We start from the raw sequence: 15383 nt of genomic DNA on the forward strand, positions 1-15383 counted from the left end.
GGCACAAGCCAGCATACCCCACCCCCCCACCCCTGGGGAGATATGTGTGACATTCCTCAGGCACTCTGGCTGCCCAAGAACAAGGGAAAGGACAGAAAACAAATGCTTAAGCTGATACAGTGTGCAAATACCTTAGTGATATTATAAGAAAAGGCCAATCTTATCAATAGCCTAAAGTCCAGGAACTCCTCCCTACTGTCTTAATATTAATGCTTTGCTACAGGACAAACAACCTTAGCTTGACAATAGCTGGGCCTCTAGTAATCTGTGAGTCTTCTTTAGTGTATGAAAATCTCTTTAAGAAACTTCCTCTTGACTTTACCTCCCCAACTCCATAGTACATAACTAGTGACTTTTCACAACCCCAGTGCAGCTCTTTCTGCCCAAGGGTCCTGTCCCCGTGCTTTAATAAAATCACCTTTTTTGCACCAAAGACATCTTCAAGAACTCTTTCTTGGCTGTTAGCTCTGAACCCCACCATCAGTCCAAAACCTCATCCCTAACACAACCAAATATCTTTTAGTTTCTCTAATAAGAAGCCAAAAATAGATAAACCTATGCTTTGTAATGAATGTTTCAGTATTTTATCTTATTTGGAAATGATTGAGAAATATGACTGTAAGCAGAAAGAGTTAGGGTTCCCTGGGGAGGAGGGGGGGGGGAATACGACACAGCTTTCCGGACATAAGAAAAGTCATTTTAGTCTCCCCTATACCTTGTGATCTGTACCTGACCAGCTCTATTGGCCCAAAGCACATTTCTTGCAGAACTTCCTGGGATATGTGGCAATTGTAGAATAGACCTCAGCAGTCTAAATAATTTTAAGGGAACAACAACAACAAACAGCTATTAGTAGGCCAGGAGATAGCCTAAATCATATCAGGGACGATAAATCAGGGATAATACTCTCACTGTTGGTTTAAAAGTAAAGATCTCCGTGAAGCACATTCTTGAGTGATCTTTACAAGATTTAAACCCCTTGGAGTACCCAGATGCTGGACCAAGCAAAGCTGACTTCCATCCATTAAGACCTGGACTCTGTCACCCTAAGATGACCTTTGCCCCAATTTCATGCCCATTTCCCCCATTGCTCAAGCCCATTCATGAATGTTTACGTACCCTTAGCTTAAAAGCTCCCTAGTTTTGTTGTTCCAGGAAACACTATTTTGGGAAATATCCCTGGAGTTCTCCTTTTCTTGCAGCTGATAAAACCCATTACTTTTCCTATTCTTTGGTTTGGTTGTGTCTTTTAGCTCAACATGCAGGAACAGGGAAACCTAGATCCAGGTGACTATAATGACAATGATCCATCATTTAATTTAACTTAGCCAAACTCCAAGGTTTTAAGTTACCAAAAATATTTGGGGAAAAGTATTTAAGTCGACATAAATATTGCTGAAAATTTCATTTATAAACTTTGATCTTGCTTACATTTATGTAATTCACTTGTTCTTAACAATCACTTTTAGATTACCTATAGAAATTTTATTAAACACCAGATAAAATCAACCATTATCCCAAATTAATATTTGTTTGGTTGACAGATCCTTTAAGCCTTTTATTTGCTTTATATTTAAGGCTGATAACTTTAAAGACACGTCTGTTTTAATTAAACCACCAACCTAATGTAGCCTTCATATGGAATATTTTCCCAGATCACTTGAATGTGAAACTTATTTGGGTTGATGTCTATTCTATTTCTGATAATTTTTATGAATACTAAGTATACAGTCACTTGTTTAAACCAGTTACACAGAGCTCTTTTACAAATGAATTTTGGTAATACCATCCAGAGGTAAAAAATTTCACACATCTACTGTCATCAGTTAGACTTCAAGACCTGACCTTTACTGCCCACCTGCTCCTACTCACCCACCTTTGCCCCACATTCTTCCTTAAGCTCCTCTTTCCAGCTTATCCCTTAACTCAGGCAAATGGAAAGAAAAACCACCCCTCCAGCAATAGTGACTGCCCTGACAAGACCTCCAGCCGGCCCAGACCACCCAGACCAGTTTGAGCTTAACCCCTGACAGGTATCTGCACAGATGGATGATGGACTCATCTCTAGAATGACCTATCACTACCTTACCCTCATTATAATATTAAAATCTCCACCTGAGGAGGAGCACAAGACTCATATACACAACATACAATGTGTGTATAGGCACGTTTCCTTAAGGCACATGTGTGACCTTATGCCCGCCACTACATAGGATGATAAGGCTTCTCTATCTAAATATTCATCCTAATCCCAAATAAAAGGAACCCATCCACTCTTGTGCCAGGAGTCATGGCTTTGGAAGCCATTCCCCTTGGTCTCCTTATGTTATGCCCAGAATTCATGATCCCCAAAGACCACTAGGGAGCCGAGTCCGATGCAAAAGCAAAGAGCCTTTATTCGAGCTAGCTCGAGCTCAATCCCCTACCTGCACCGACGCAGCGGTGAGATACCAGGGAAAGAGAGCGAGTTTCAAAAGGACAAAGGTTTTATTGGGGCCTGGGGCAGTTGGTGAGGTAATGGCTATGGCCTCAACCGATTGGCTGGGGAAGGGTCCTGGGGAAGGGTCCGAGTCCTGTTAGGCAGGTGAGGGGGGGGTTACTCAAGGGGAGGAGGTGTGGTCAAGGTGAAGGACACAGAACAAGATGGAGTCGGCTGGCGTAGGCCCGCCCTTTCATTCCCCCCTTGTCATGTAGCTTAGGGACCCAATCATGGGACCGGCTGCATTTATGGTGACAAGGGGAACAGAGTTTGGAGGTTTATGCAAAGTTCTGGGAACCAAGTGTCCCTGGGGTGGCTCTGGGACGTCTGATTAAGTATTGTCCCCAAGCTGGTGTCTATGATCTGCCAGGTGATGTTTTGGGGGGCGTGGGGACTCCCGGCAGCATGAGCAATGACAAGCAGTTAACAGAGTTACCAATATTAGGTAGGTCAAATGCGCTGTAGCTTGAGGTTGAGCGGGCTGTGTTGGTCCCGACTGATGGCCCATCGCGTGACAACGTCCTTCCGGATCGAGGAGGGGTCCGCTGGCTGAGCGTGGGTGTGATGGACCCAGGTCGCGATGCCGTCTACCTTGAGAGCGGTGGGGGTTGTCAACACCACGATGTAGGGTCCCTTCCAGCGCGGCTCGAGAGTCTCTCGGTGGTGCCTCTTGACGTAGACCCAGTCTCCTGGCCTGTATTGATGAGGTGTCGGGATCGGGCCAGCCTCGTAGATGGCACGGAGACGCGGCCAAATGTCCTCGTGCGCCCTCTGGAGCCCGCTCAAGGAAAGAAAAAGTTCTTGATCTTTAAACTCAGCAATAAGTTCAGCTCGAAGGCTGGGAATAACAGGGGGTGGCCTGCCAAACATAATCTCGTAGGGAGTAAAACCCAGAGTGTAAGGAGTGTTTCTAACCCGGTAAAGGGCGTACGGTAGGAGAGTCACCCAGTCCCCGCCAGTCTCCATGGTTAATTTGGTAAGGGTCTCTTTTAGGGTTCTATTCATTCTTTCTACCTGTCCTGAGCTCTGGGGCCTATAAGCACAATGTAATTTCCAGTTTGCCCCCACCGCCTTGGCTACCGCCTGTGTTACCTGCGAGATAAAAGCTGGTCCATTGTCTGATCCTACCATGGCAGGAAAACCATACCTGAGTAAGATGTCTTCTAGTAGCTTCTTAGCCACCGTCTGAGCCGTTTCATGCTTGGTTGGGTATGCCTCCACCCAGCCAGAGAAGGTGTCTGTAAATACTAAAAGGTATTTAAAACCATACTTTCCTGGTTTGACTTCAGTGAAGTCGACTTCCCATTGGGCTCCCGGTCTGGTGCCTCTGAGCCTGGTTCCTTTTTTATTTGATGTGGCCCTCGCGTTGGTGAGTTGGCAGGTCTTGCAGGCAGATACAACTTGCTCTATTTTGGTGTCCTGTTGGTGAATCTTAATTCCGGCATGTCGGATTAAGTCTTTTAATTTTCGGGCCCCCATGTGAGTAGACCGATGCATGTGCTCTAATATTGAGACTCCGAGCTGGTCTGGCAACACGAGCTCCTTGTTATGTGTATACCACCATCCCTTTATCTCCTGGGCCATAGGGAGTTTCTTGATCCGCTGTAACTCCTCCTGGGAGTATTTGGGCTGGTCTGGTAAAACTGGGTCTCCCGGGTCTGGTAGTTGTATGGTCATGGTGGGGACTGGAGTAAGGGCTACTGCCTTGGCTGCCTGGTCAGCCTTTCGATTACCTCTAGCTACTGGGTTATCAGCTTTTTGGTGCCCTTGGCAGTGGATAATGGCTAGCTTGGCAGGAAGCCATAAGGCTGTAAGCAGGTTAAGTATCTCCTGCTTATTTTTTATAGTCCGTCCTTCTGCCGTCAGTAACCCCCTCTCCTGATAAATTGCCCCATGAATATGAGCTGTGGCAAATGCATAACGGCTGTCTGTGTAGATGTTAAGCCGTTTTCCAGCTCCCAGCATCAGCGCCTTGGTGAGGGCTATGAGCTCTGCTCGCTGGGCTGACGTTCCAGAGGGTAGAGCCTCCGCCCATACGGTGTCCGTTTCGGTGACCACCGCTGCACCCGCATACCTGTGTCCGTCTCGCACAAAGCTGCTGCCATCAGTGAACCAAGTAGCCTCAGCATCGGGGAGGGGCCGGTCGGTCAGGTCCGTCCGGAATCCATGTACTTGTTCCAGGATTCCCGCACAGTCATGTAATGGAGCACCTAGGTCAGGGTCGGGTAGCAGGGTTGCAGGATTGAGGGCTGCACTGGGGTGGAACCGCACTCGTGGAGGGTTGAGTAGGAGGCTCTGGTAATGAGTCATACGTGTATTGCTCATCCATCTATCCGGAGGCTGTTTCAGGACCCCTTCAATGGCGTGTGGGGTCGTGATCCAGATCTCCTGTCCTAGGGTCAGCTTGTCTGCATCCTTGACTAGGAGTGCTGTCGCCGCAATAATTCTTAGGCATGGCGGCCAGCCGGCAGCCACTGGGTCTAGTTTCTTAGACAGGTAAGCCACTGGACGGTTCCAGGGGCCTAAGGCTTGAGTTAGAACCCCTTTTGCTATTCCCTTATGTTCGTCTACAAAGAGGTGGAAGGGCTTTGTAATGTCTGGTAGGCCCAGGGCTGGGGCACTTAGGAGGGCCTTTTTTAACTGATTAAAGGCAGTTTCTTCTTTTTCAGCCCATTTAAATGTTTTCCCCTCTTTGGTAGCTTCATATAGGGGCCTGGCGATCTCAGCAAAACCTGGAACCCAGAGGCGGCAGTAGCCGGCTGATCCTAGGAATTCCCTCACTTCTCTTCGGGAGGTGGGAGTAGGGATCCTTAGGACAGTTTCTTTTCTGGCTTCTGATAACCGCCGCTGTCCGCCCTCCAGGATATATCCCAGGTAACTTACCCTCTTCCTGCATATCTGAGCCTTCTTCGCGGATGCCCGGTATCCTAAGGCCCCCAGGGTAGCCAGCAGGTCCTGGGTCCCTCGCTCACAGTCTTTGGCCGTGTCCGCAGCAATCAGGATGTCATCTATGTACTGTAGAAGGGTGAGGCCAGGGTGCTCCCTTCTGTACTCACCCAGGTCTTCGTGTAGCGCCTCGTCGAAGATGGTGGGTGAATTTTTGAATCCCTGAGGTAGCCGTGTCCAGGTGAGTTGCCCACTGGAGCCCTCCTCCGGATCATGCCACTCGAAGGCGAACAAGGGTTGGCTCTGGGGTGCCAACGGCAGACTGAAGAAGGCGTCCTTTAAATCTAGTACAGTATACCAGACCCTGGAGGGCGCTAAGGAGCTCAAGAGAGTATATGGGTTGGGAACAGTTGGGTGTATGTCCGCGACCCTCTTATTTACTTCCCGGAGGTCTTGTACCGGTCGGTAGTCATTTGTGTGAGGCTTTTTGACCGGCAGTAAGGGGGTGTTCCAGGCAGACTGGCAAGGAACTAGTACCCCTAGGCTTCGTAGTCTCCGGATGTGTGGCTGGATCCCCTTCCGGGCCTCCTGAGACATGGGGTATTGTTTGATCCTTACCGGACTCTCTCCTGGCTTGAGCTCTACCAGGACTGGGGTCCTGTGAGCGGCTAGTCCCATCCCCCCTGTCTCTGCCCAAACCGAGGGGAATTCTCGTAGCCATCTGTCTATATTATCCTCTCTCGGGAGCGCCTCCTGGTGGAGGAGGTATTCATCCTCCAGTTTCATGGTCAGGACCTGGATGGGGTGGCCCTTGCCATCGGTGACCTGAGGCCCCCCTTGTCTGAAAGTTATCTGAGCTCCAATCTTGGTCAGTAAGTCCCGTCCTAACAGTGGGTAGGGGCATTCTGGTATTGCCATAAAGGAGTGGGATACCCGGCCCGTTCCCAAATCTACTGTTCTTCGGGTAGTCCATGAATATTGGCTCATACCAGTTGCCCCTTGTACCCAGGACTTCTTGCTGGCTAGTTTTCCTTGTGGGGTGCGGAGGACCGAATGTTGTGCTCCGGTGTCGACAAGGAAGTCAATAGGGGTCCCCTCCACTTTAAGAGTTACCCTGGGTTCGGGGAGAGGGTCCGAACCCCGACTCCCCTAATCACTTAGTTCATCTAGCTCTAGGACTTTTACTCGATCAGTCTTGCTTCCCTTCCCGCCAGCTCTTTTTGGACAATCTCGGGCCCAATGCCCTATCTCCTTGCAGTATGCACACTGATCCTTCTGCAGCCTCTGCTTCCCCCCCCTTGGTGCTTTTACCTTTTCTTGTGTCGTCTGCCAGCTGCCGGAGACGGCGGTCTCGTTCCTCGGGGAAGTCAGCAGTGGTAGCTAGTAGTATTCTGGCCAGGTCTCGAGTCTGCTTACTGCTGGCAGCCGCCATGGCGCGAGCCTGCTTGTCCTCAGGAGGCTCCCGGTTATTATATACCTTTTCGGCTACCACCAGTAAGTCCTGCAGACTTTTTTCTCCTAGTCTATCTATTTTCTGTAATTTTCTCCTAATGTCTTTGGCCGATTGGTTTACAAAGGCCATGATAACAGCTGCCTTGCTTTCCGGAGCCTCTGGATCCATGGGGGTATAGGTACGGAATGCCTCCATGATCCGTTCTAAAAAGGCAGCCAGAGATTCATCTTTTCCCTGTTGTACATTTCCTACCTTGGCCAAATTGGTTGGCTTTCTAGCAGCCATTCGGAGACCCCCCATTAGAGTCTGGCGGTAGACCCGGAGCCTCTCCTTACCTTCTGCCGTGTTGAAATCCCACTGGGGCCGAGTTAAGGGGAAGGAGGCATCTATCTGAGCCTGGTTGGTGGTGGGATTTCCGTCTGCGCCTGGAACTAGTTTCCGGGCCCCACTGAGGATTCTTTCTCTTTCTTCAGTCGTGAACAGGACCTGCAAAAGCTGCTGGCAATCATCCCACGTGGGCTGATGGGTAAAAAGAACAGAGTCTAATAGATCAATAAGCCCTGCCGGTTTCTCGGAAAACTTAGGATTCTGAGCTTTCCAGTTGTAGAGGTCACTAGTGGCGAAAGGCCAGTAGTGATGGGGCTGATTCCCCTCCGCGTCTGGGGGTCCGGTGGCTCGCAGGGGCAGAATAGTGGAGTCGGCGGCGGAGGCGGATTGCCCCCTCTGAGCCCTTTGTCTGGTAAAGGGCGGGCTTCCCCCTGGAGCGTTTCCGCCTCCCGCTCTCGGAACAGCGTCTGCCTCCCCCGGAGGGGGAGGATGGTGTTCTTCCGGCATCCTAGAGGGGTTATACGGGGGAGGAAAAATTAATTCTTCTTCAGCACCCCCCTGTAGGACAGGGTAGAGGGGTGCTGAAGGCTGGGTAAGACTTTTCCTCTTCTCTGTCTCCTGCAAAGCAAGAATGGGTTTTGGCTCCGGAGGGAGCAGGGTTAGGAAGGGCTTAAGCCAAGAGGGTGGGTCTTCTACAAGGTCCTGCCAAGTGATAATGTAAGGGAGCTGATCAAGATGGCCCGCCTTAGGCTGAGAGATGATACTCCTGACTCGGTGGATGGTAGGGAGGTCGAAGGTCCCCTCTGGTGGCCATCCGACATTGAAAGTTGGCCACTCGCTAGAACAAAAAAACTGCATCCGACCCTTTCGGACTTCCACACTGAGGTTGTTAGCTCTTCCCCTCACATCCTTAAAGTGATCAATCATAATACTTAGAGGAGTAGTCTGAGTCTGTCCCATAACGTCCGTCCAGTAAGTCCACAGAACAAAACAGAGAAACACAAAAAAAGACAAACAGAGGGCCCCTAGAAAGTCTTCCAACTCCATGGAAGCAAAACTGCAAGCTAGCTTAGACCTTTGAGGGGATTCCATGTCCCTCCAAAACCGATGAGGGGATTCCACGTCCCTCCAAAACCGATGAGGGGATTCCACGTCCCTCCAAAGACGACGGCCTCACGCCGACCAGCGGGAGCGACCCGCCTCGTCTCAGACCTTTGAGGGGATTCCACGTCCCTCCAGAAGGGAGAATCGGAACGTCTTCCGAAACTCCCGGCCCGTGGTCCTCCAGTGCGTCCACTTAGACCGCGTCGGGCACTACCAGAATTCCAGAAATGAGCTCACACAGAAAAGACAGAACAAACAGACACTAACCGTGGCCAGTCAGGCTCTCCGGGTCGGGGGTCCCTCGGGGTTCTTGGGGATCCCGGGCCGAGCCCCCAAATGTTATGCCCAGAATTCATGATCCCCAAAGACCACTAGGGAGCCGAGTCCGATGCAAAAGCAAAGAGCCTTTATTCGAGCTAGCTCGAGCTCAATCCCCTACCTGCACCGACGCAGCGGTGAGATACCAGGGAAAGAGAGCGAGTTTCAAAAGGACAAAGGTTTTATTGGGGCCTGGGGCAGTTGGTGAGGTAATGGCTATGGCCTCAACCGATTGGCTGGGGAAGGGTCCTGGGGAAGGGTCCGAGTCCTGTTAGGCAGGTGAGGGGGGGGTTACTCAAGGGGAGGAGGTGTGGTCAAGGTGAAGGACACAGAACAAGATGGAGTCGGCTGGCGTAGGCCCGCCCTTTCACTTATTTGCTGCAAATAAAGTTTTCTTTGTGTTGAGTTACACTACTACACATGTATAGACACACATGAACATACAGAAACAAACAGAATTTATAGCTTTGGTTTTAAATTTAAAGTCTTGAATGAGATAGGTACAAAACTCATTGGATATAAAAGAAATTGAATTTAAATTAGTTTTTCTAGTAGATGGAATAAGTTAAAATTGTTTAGTCTAGATGGCTAAACCTTTTTCTGTTTAATATTTGTGGAGAAGATTTTGGAGATTTGTGTTTTTCCCCGGAATTAATCTTAAGGACGTTGTGCTACAGTTTGGGCACAAAAGTGTGTTTAGTAGTTCTGATGGGGTTTTGGGGTGATGGTGGGGTTTGGAGGGGATGGCCAAGAAAGAATTCTTGAAGATGTCTTTGGTGTTTTTTATTAAAGTGTGGGGATAAGACCCGTGGGCAGAAAGAGCTGCACTGAGGTTGTGAAGGGTGACTGGTTATATAATATGGAGTTGGGGAGGTAAAGTCAAGAGGAAGTTTCTTAAAGGGATATTCATATGCTAAAGAAGATTTACAGATTACTGAAGGCTTAGGTATTATCAAGCTAAGTTTGTTTTTCCCTCTAGCAAAGCATTAATGTTAAAACAGTAGGGAGGAGTTCCTGAACTTTAGGCTATGGATAAGACTGCCCTTTTTTTGGTAACTATACTAAGATACTTGTAAACTGATGAAGACTTTTAACAATTTAACCATCTCTTTTCTATCCTTTCCTTTGTTCTATTAAAAAAATTTTTTTAATGTTTATTTTTGAGAGAGAGAGAGAGAGAGAGAGAGTGCGAGCACTGGCAGGGGAGGGGCAGAGAGTGAGGGAGACACAAAATCCAAAGCAGACTCCAGGCTCTGAGCTATCAGCACAGAGCCTGATGAGGGGCTCCAACCCACAACGTTGAGATCATGACCTGAGCTGAAGTCTGACGCTTAACCGACTGAGCCACCCAGGTGCCCCCTTTCCTTTGTTCTTGGGCAGCCAAGAGCTCCTGAGGAATATTACCCATATCCCACCTTGGGGAGCGGGGTGTGCTGGCTTGTGCTTTGCCCTCAGCTTGCCTTATGGTTCCTCGTTAGTTCTTATTTGTTTTTTTAAAAGATTATTTATTTATTTTGAGAGCAAGAGGGGGAGAGGCAGAGAGAAAGGTAGAGAGAGAATCCCAAGCAGTTTCCACATTGAGCGGACTCAGAGCACTAGGTCTTGAACCATGAGGTCATGACCTGCGGTGAAATCAAGAGTTTGGACGCTTAACCAACTGAGCCACCCAGGTGCTCCTTAGTAGTTCTTACTTAAAGGCCTCTCTCACCTTTTTTTTTTCTGTTTTAGGTAGTTGTGGACTGTGTTTACATTTCAAAGGCAAGATAAGATTAATAACTTCAAGGGACAGTGGAAGAAGGCAAATCCCTCCAAGAATCATTGGCTTAGCTAAGGCCAATAATTTGGAAGCCTTTGGAGATAACAGAATTTTTGCAGCTGGAAAAAGGAATAGGTTAATTTTGAATTGCCTCCAGAGCTGACTTTTGCTTTGCTAAAGATTTGTAAGACAAAGACAGTTATTCTCAATTCCTCAGAAAGTTGGGTTGTAAGTTGGTCCATCTATCCAAGTACATTATCTTCAATTTTCTGCCTTCTCTCTGGGTACAAAGTTCTAATTTTAAATATTTCTGGCAGTACTGAATAACTCCCCTCGCACGTAAGAGGGGTCCCCAAAGTGGATGCAAAGGATACTATTTTCCCAAGATCCAGAGTCAATTCCATAGATAGCTGAAAGAAAGAACCAATAACTGGCATGTCCCAAGCAGGCAAAAAGCCAAGCCCATTTATGTAAAATAAGACAATACCTATCCGTGGGAGAAAAAAGATCAATAACCGATGGGTCTGGATTTGGACAGGAAGAGACAACTTGAAATTTTATTTTCCTCTTTCAACTGGACTACAGACAGACCATCAGAGGAACTGGGTCTGGTATGAATTTTCACCCTTTGCTGCCTTCTGCCAGATTTTCCAGGATCCTCTCAATAGACTCTGGAATCTACCAGAGTTTCCCTTCAGCTGTTTAAAGGAGCAACATAGCAGTTTACCAGAAAATCCCTCAGTCTCGTAAACTCTGGGAGGGGGTCCATATGGGAGCCCTCCTTTGAAGGTAGATATGAGGGTATCTACAAGGTCATTAACTTGGTAGGCTTTTGTTTATGGTTGTGTAGTCTTTTTTGTTTTAATGTTTTTATTTGTTTTTGAGAGAGAGAGAGAGAGAGAGAGAGAGAGAGAGAGACAGAGCACTAGTAGGGGAAGGGCAGAAAGAGAGAAAGGGAGACACAGAATCAGAAGCAGGCTCTGGGCTCTGAGCTGTCAGCATAGAGCCTGATGCCGGGCTTGAACTCACTCATGAAACACGAGATCATGCCCTGAGCCAAAGTTGGATGCTCAACCAACTGAGTCACCAAGGCACCCTGTGGTTGTATAGTCTTTTCAGAGTAGAAAAACAATTCAGACAGAGGATTAGTAGAATAAGTACTTAAAGGAGGAAAGAGGGGAGCACTAGGAGTTAGCCAGTCTTACAATCTTGGTTTAGGTACCTCTTACATCTTCAATTTTTCATTAGCCTTTTGCAATGCATCTTTCAATGACAATGTTTTGGAACTGTGAAACCTTTTGGAGGCTTCTCCTTGTCATTTAAAAGAGGTATCCTATTCTGTTTAATTTGGGAACACTTGTTTTCAAGTGCACTTTTTTTTTTTTTTTGAGAAATGGTGCAAGTGAGTGAGGGGCAGCAAGTGCGAGAGAGAGTCCCGTAAGGGGCAGAAAGAGAGAGAGAGAGAGAGAGAGGGAGAGAGAGAGAGAAGCAGGGCTCGTGCTCACCCAAAATGGGGCATGAGCTCACCCAAAGCAGGGCTGGAGCTCACCCACTGTGGGACTTGAACTCACGAACCTTGAGATCGTGACCTGTGCTGAAGTCAGATGCTTAGCAACTGAGCCACCCAGGTGCCCAAGTGTACTTCTTAAATTATCATACCTAATTGGAACATTCCCCATAAAGGCCATTGTATTTCTAGGCTGTAATTCCTCTGAGGGCTCACAGCCGTTTGGTAGGACCCTAGGTGCCAATGGAGTTAACACGTATTTCTTTTCAGCCATAGCTAGCTGCAAATAGGGTGCAGCTCACACATCTGTCTAGCCTTTTTTGGATGCCCCCTTCAACTTGATGGTTACCAAGCCAAAGTCTTTAGGACACAAAATGAGCTTGTAGATTTTTTATAGCTCCTGGGACCATAGTTCTTAGGTATAAAATAAGCAGGTGTGCCGGAAGGTGGAGGGCTCAATTCTTTTGATTTTAAGGATCCCATTCTACTATTATTTATTATTTTTCTGTTGGCTAAGCCTTTATCTCATGTGCCCATTAACAGAAACCAATAGTACCAAGGAAATGGAGCTGTGGATGCCAGCAGTAACTGTAACTGAACCAAGGAACCAACGTGAATTTTCTTCTTCGTGAGTCACAAAGTGTGTCAGGTTGAGTTGTGGCACAAAGAAAACTTTATGAGCAGCAAATAAGGAGATCACAGGGAATGGCTTCCAAAGCCATGACTCTCAGAGCAAGGGTGGATGTTTTCCTTTTATTTGGGGTTAGGATGAATATTTAAATAAGGAAGCCTTGTCGTCCTGTGTGAACACGGCATAAGGTCATGCATGAACCTTAAGAAAATATGCCTATTGGGGTGCTGGGGTGGCTCAGTTGGTTAAGCGTCTGGCTCTTGGTTTTGGCTCAGGTCATTGATCTCACGATTTTGTGAGTTTGAGCCCCACGTCAGGTTCTAAGCCGACAGCGCAGAGCCTGCTTGGGATTCTGTCTCCTTGTCTCTCTCTGCCCCTCCCCCACTTGTGCTGACTCTGTCTCTCCCAAAATAAATAAATAAACTTAAAAAAATTTTAAGAAAACATGCCTATACACACATTGTATGTTGTATAAATGAGGTTTGTGTTTCTTCTTGGATGGAGGTTTTAGTATTATAATGAGGGAAAGGTAGTGATAGGCCATTTAAAAATTTTTAAAAAATATTTATGTATTTTTGAGAGAGAGACAGAGACAGAGACAGAGTGTGAGCAGGGGAGGAGCAGAGAGAGAGGGAGACACAGGATATGAAGCAGGTTCCAGGCAAATCCCAAAGTGGGGCTTGAACCCATAAACTGTGAGATCATGACCTGAGCCAAAGTCAGATGCTCAACTGACTGAGCCACCCTGGCACCCCAGTCATAGGTTATTCTAGAGGTCACTCCACAGTCCATCTGTGTAGGTGGGAGTCAGGGGGTCAAGCTCAGATTGGTCAGGGTCGTCTGGGCCTGCTGGAAGTCCTGTCAGGGCAGTCACTATTGCTGGAGGGACTGTTTTGCTTTCCATATGCCTGAGTTAAGGGATAAGCTGGAAAGAAGAGCTTAAGGAAGAATGTGGGGCAAAGGTGGGTGAGTACGAGCAGGTGGGCAGTAAAGGTCAGGTCTTGGGGTCTAGCTGGTGACATAACCAAAGAACTAGGGACTGGGGAAAGCACTGACTTTCTATACTACTAACAGAGAAGTGTAGCTGCTACTGGCCCTTCTCACCCTGGCATCTGAGGACAGAAACAAGGGCTGGGGCTTAGAACTTACTGGGGACTGTCTGAGAGAAGGCACAGAGCACACCACTAGTAATTTCCAGCAAGGACTATACCAGCGGACTCCACTAATGGACACTACTGACTGGAAATGGGGAGAGGGGTAAACCAGCAAACCCCAGTAAATCGGGACAGTCGATTGGAACTGGGGAAGGGATTCCAATGTGGAACTGCAGGCTGAACCAGGCGGTCAGGACTGGTGTTCTAGGATAGCCTCCTGTTAGCCTAAGCTGACCCAGTAACGGATGCTGCACTGGAAAACCAACCAGGAGCTCAAACACAGAGTGAAACTCCAGTCAAGAGGGACCAAGAGGAATTTACCAAGGGCCCTTAGAAATAGCAAGAAAGACAGTGAACTCAAAGGTTCACAGGCATCATGCCTGTCTCTTGTTTCCCTGAATGCCGTCCAAAGTTCACTTCAGACTCCAAGTCTTCTGCTGTGTCTGTTACATAACAAAAATGTACTGAGTAAATTTGAAGATATAATTGGCTTTATTGATTGATTCATGGATCACGCAGCACCCCATGTAGCAAGTCGAGTGGAACTCTAAAGGGCTGCAGAGAAGGAAAGGTTCTTAAAGGCAGGATCAGGAAGTCATAAACAGAAAAAAGGATTACTTCAGGGACTTTATCTTCATTTGGGGACAAATGGGTTCTTTTATGTGGATGGGTGGACAGGTTACTTCATTGGTGCTGATCAGAAAATTCCTGACTGACCAGGTAGGACTACATTTCTGGGGGAGGCTATAATAGCAATGTAATACTGTTAGGTATTACACCCCAGTTTGGTTGACTTGGCTTCAGTGACACCATTTGGGCCTGTGGTTTTCTTCTTAATGCTACGGAAGAAAGAGCTGGAGAGATTTGAATTAGAACAGCGACAGCATGCCATTACAGTCTTAGAAATTCAGTACATGCCACCCCAAAACATATTGAACTTTGGCATATTGACTATTATGAGTGAAAGGCACTCGAAAGACAGCAAATACAAGAAAAACACTCACTTTTCTTTCTTTAAAGATGAGATTCCTATGTGAACTATGTCCTTTCTACACCAGAAAGTAAACACATTTTAAATCAAGGACAGGAAGTTTAGATCAAGAGAATTCTGTACAAACAGATCTTGTTAAAATAATTCTGATCTTGCCTTAGCCTGCCCACATAGTTGAGTCAATTTTCCACCATTGCTCCTCTTTGTTCAACCTAACGTAAAAGCAAATTGGTTTCAGAACTTCTTTGGATCCTCATCCCTTATGAAGGCTCTCAGGTCATGAAAAACGTCCATTAAATGAATTTGTATGCTTTCTGTTGCATCCACACGACTCCTGAAACAGAATGCTACAGGCACCAGTGACAGTCACGACAAAATTTATTGCAATGAGAGGCAAGGCCAACCGATCGGGACCAACACTCTTGACCAGAGTGCGGTCCCAACAGTCGGGGTACAGACTTTTTATAGCCGACCGCATCATCTTATCATCACCTGGGAACAGAGCAAAGAAACAGTTCCCAGATGGGGGTGGAAACAGTTCAGACATGCTCTTGCCCCAATCCAATCAAACACTAATCCAGTTGATTTTCCTTGAACTTTTGTTCCCTTGATTGGTAAAACAAGGCTGTTATCTCTTAATCTGTTATTTCCTAAGGCTACAGGTTAGCCCTACACTACAATTTAACCCTTACACTTTTTTCCTATTGATCTGTCTTATGTCAATTTCATTCTAGGGCCAAAAAGAACCCTAAGAGATTTAGTAAAGGTAACAGTTTG

This window comes from Puma concolor, chromosome A1 (assembly GCF_028749965.1).
Source record: "Puma concolor isolate L17-30 chromosome A1, mPumCon1.1.hap2, whole genome shotgun sequence".
Taxonomy (NCBI): Eukaryota; Metazoa; Chordata; class Mammalia; order Carnivora; family Felidae; genus Puma; species Puma concolor.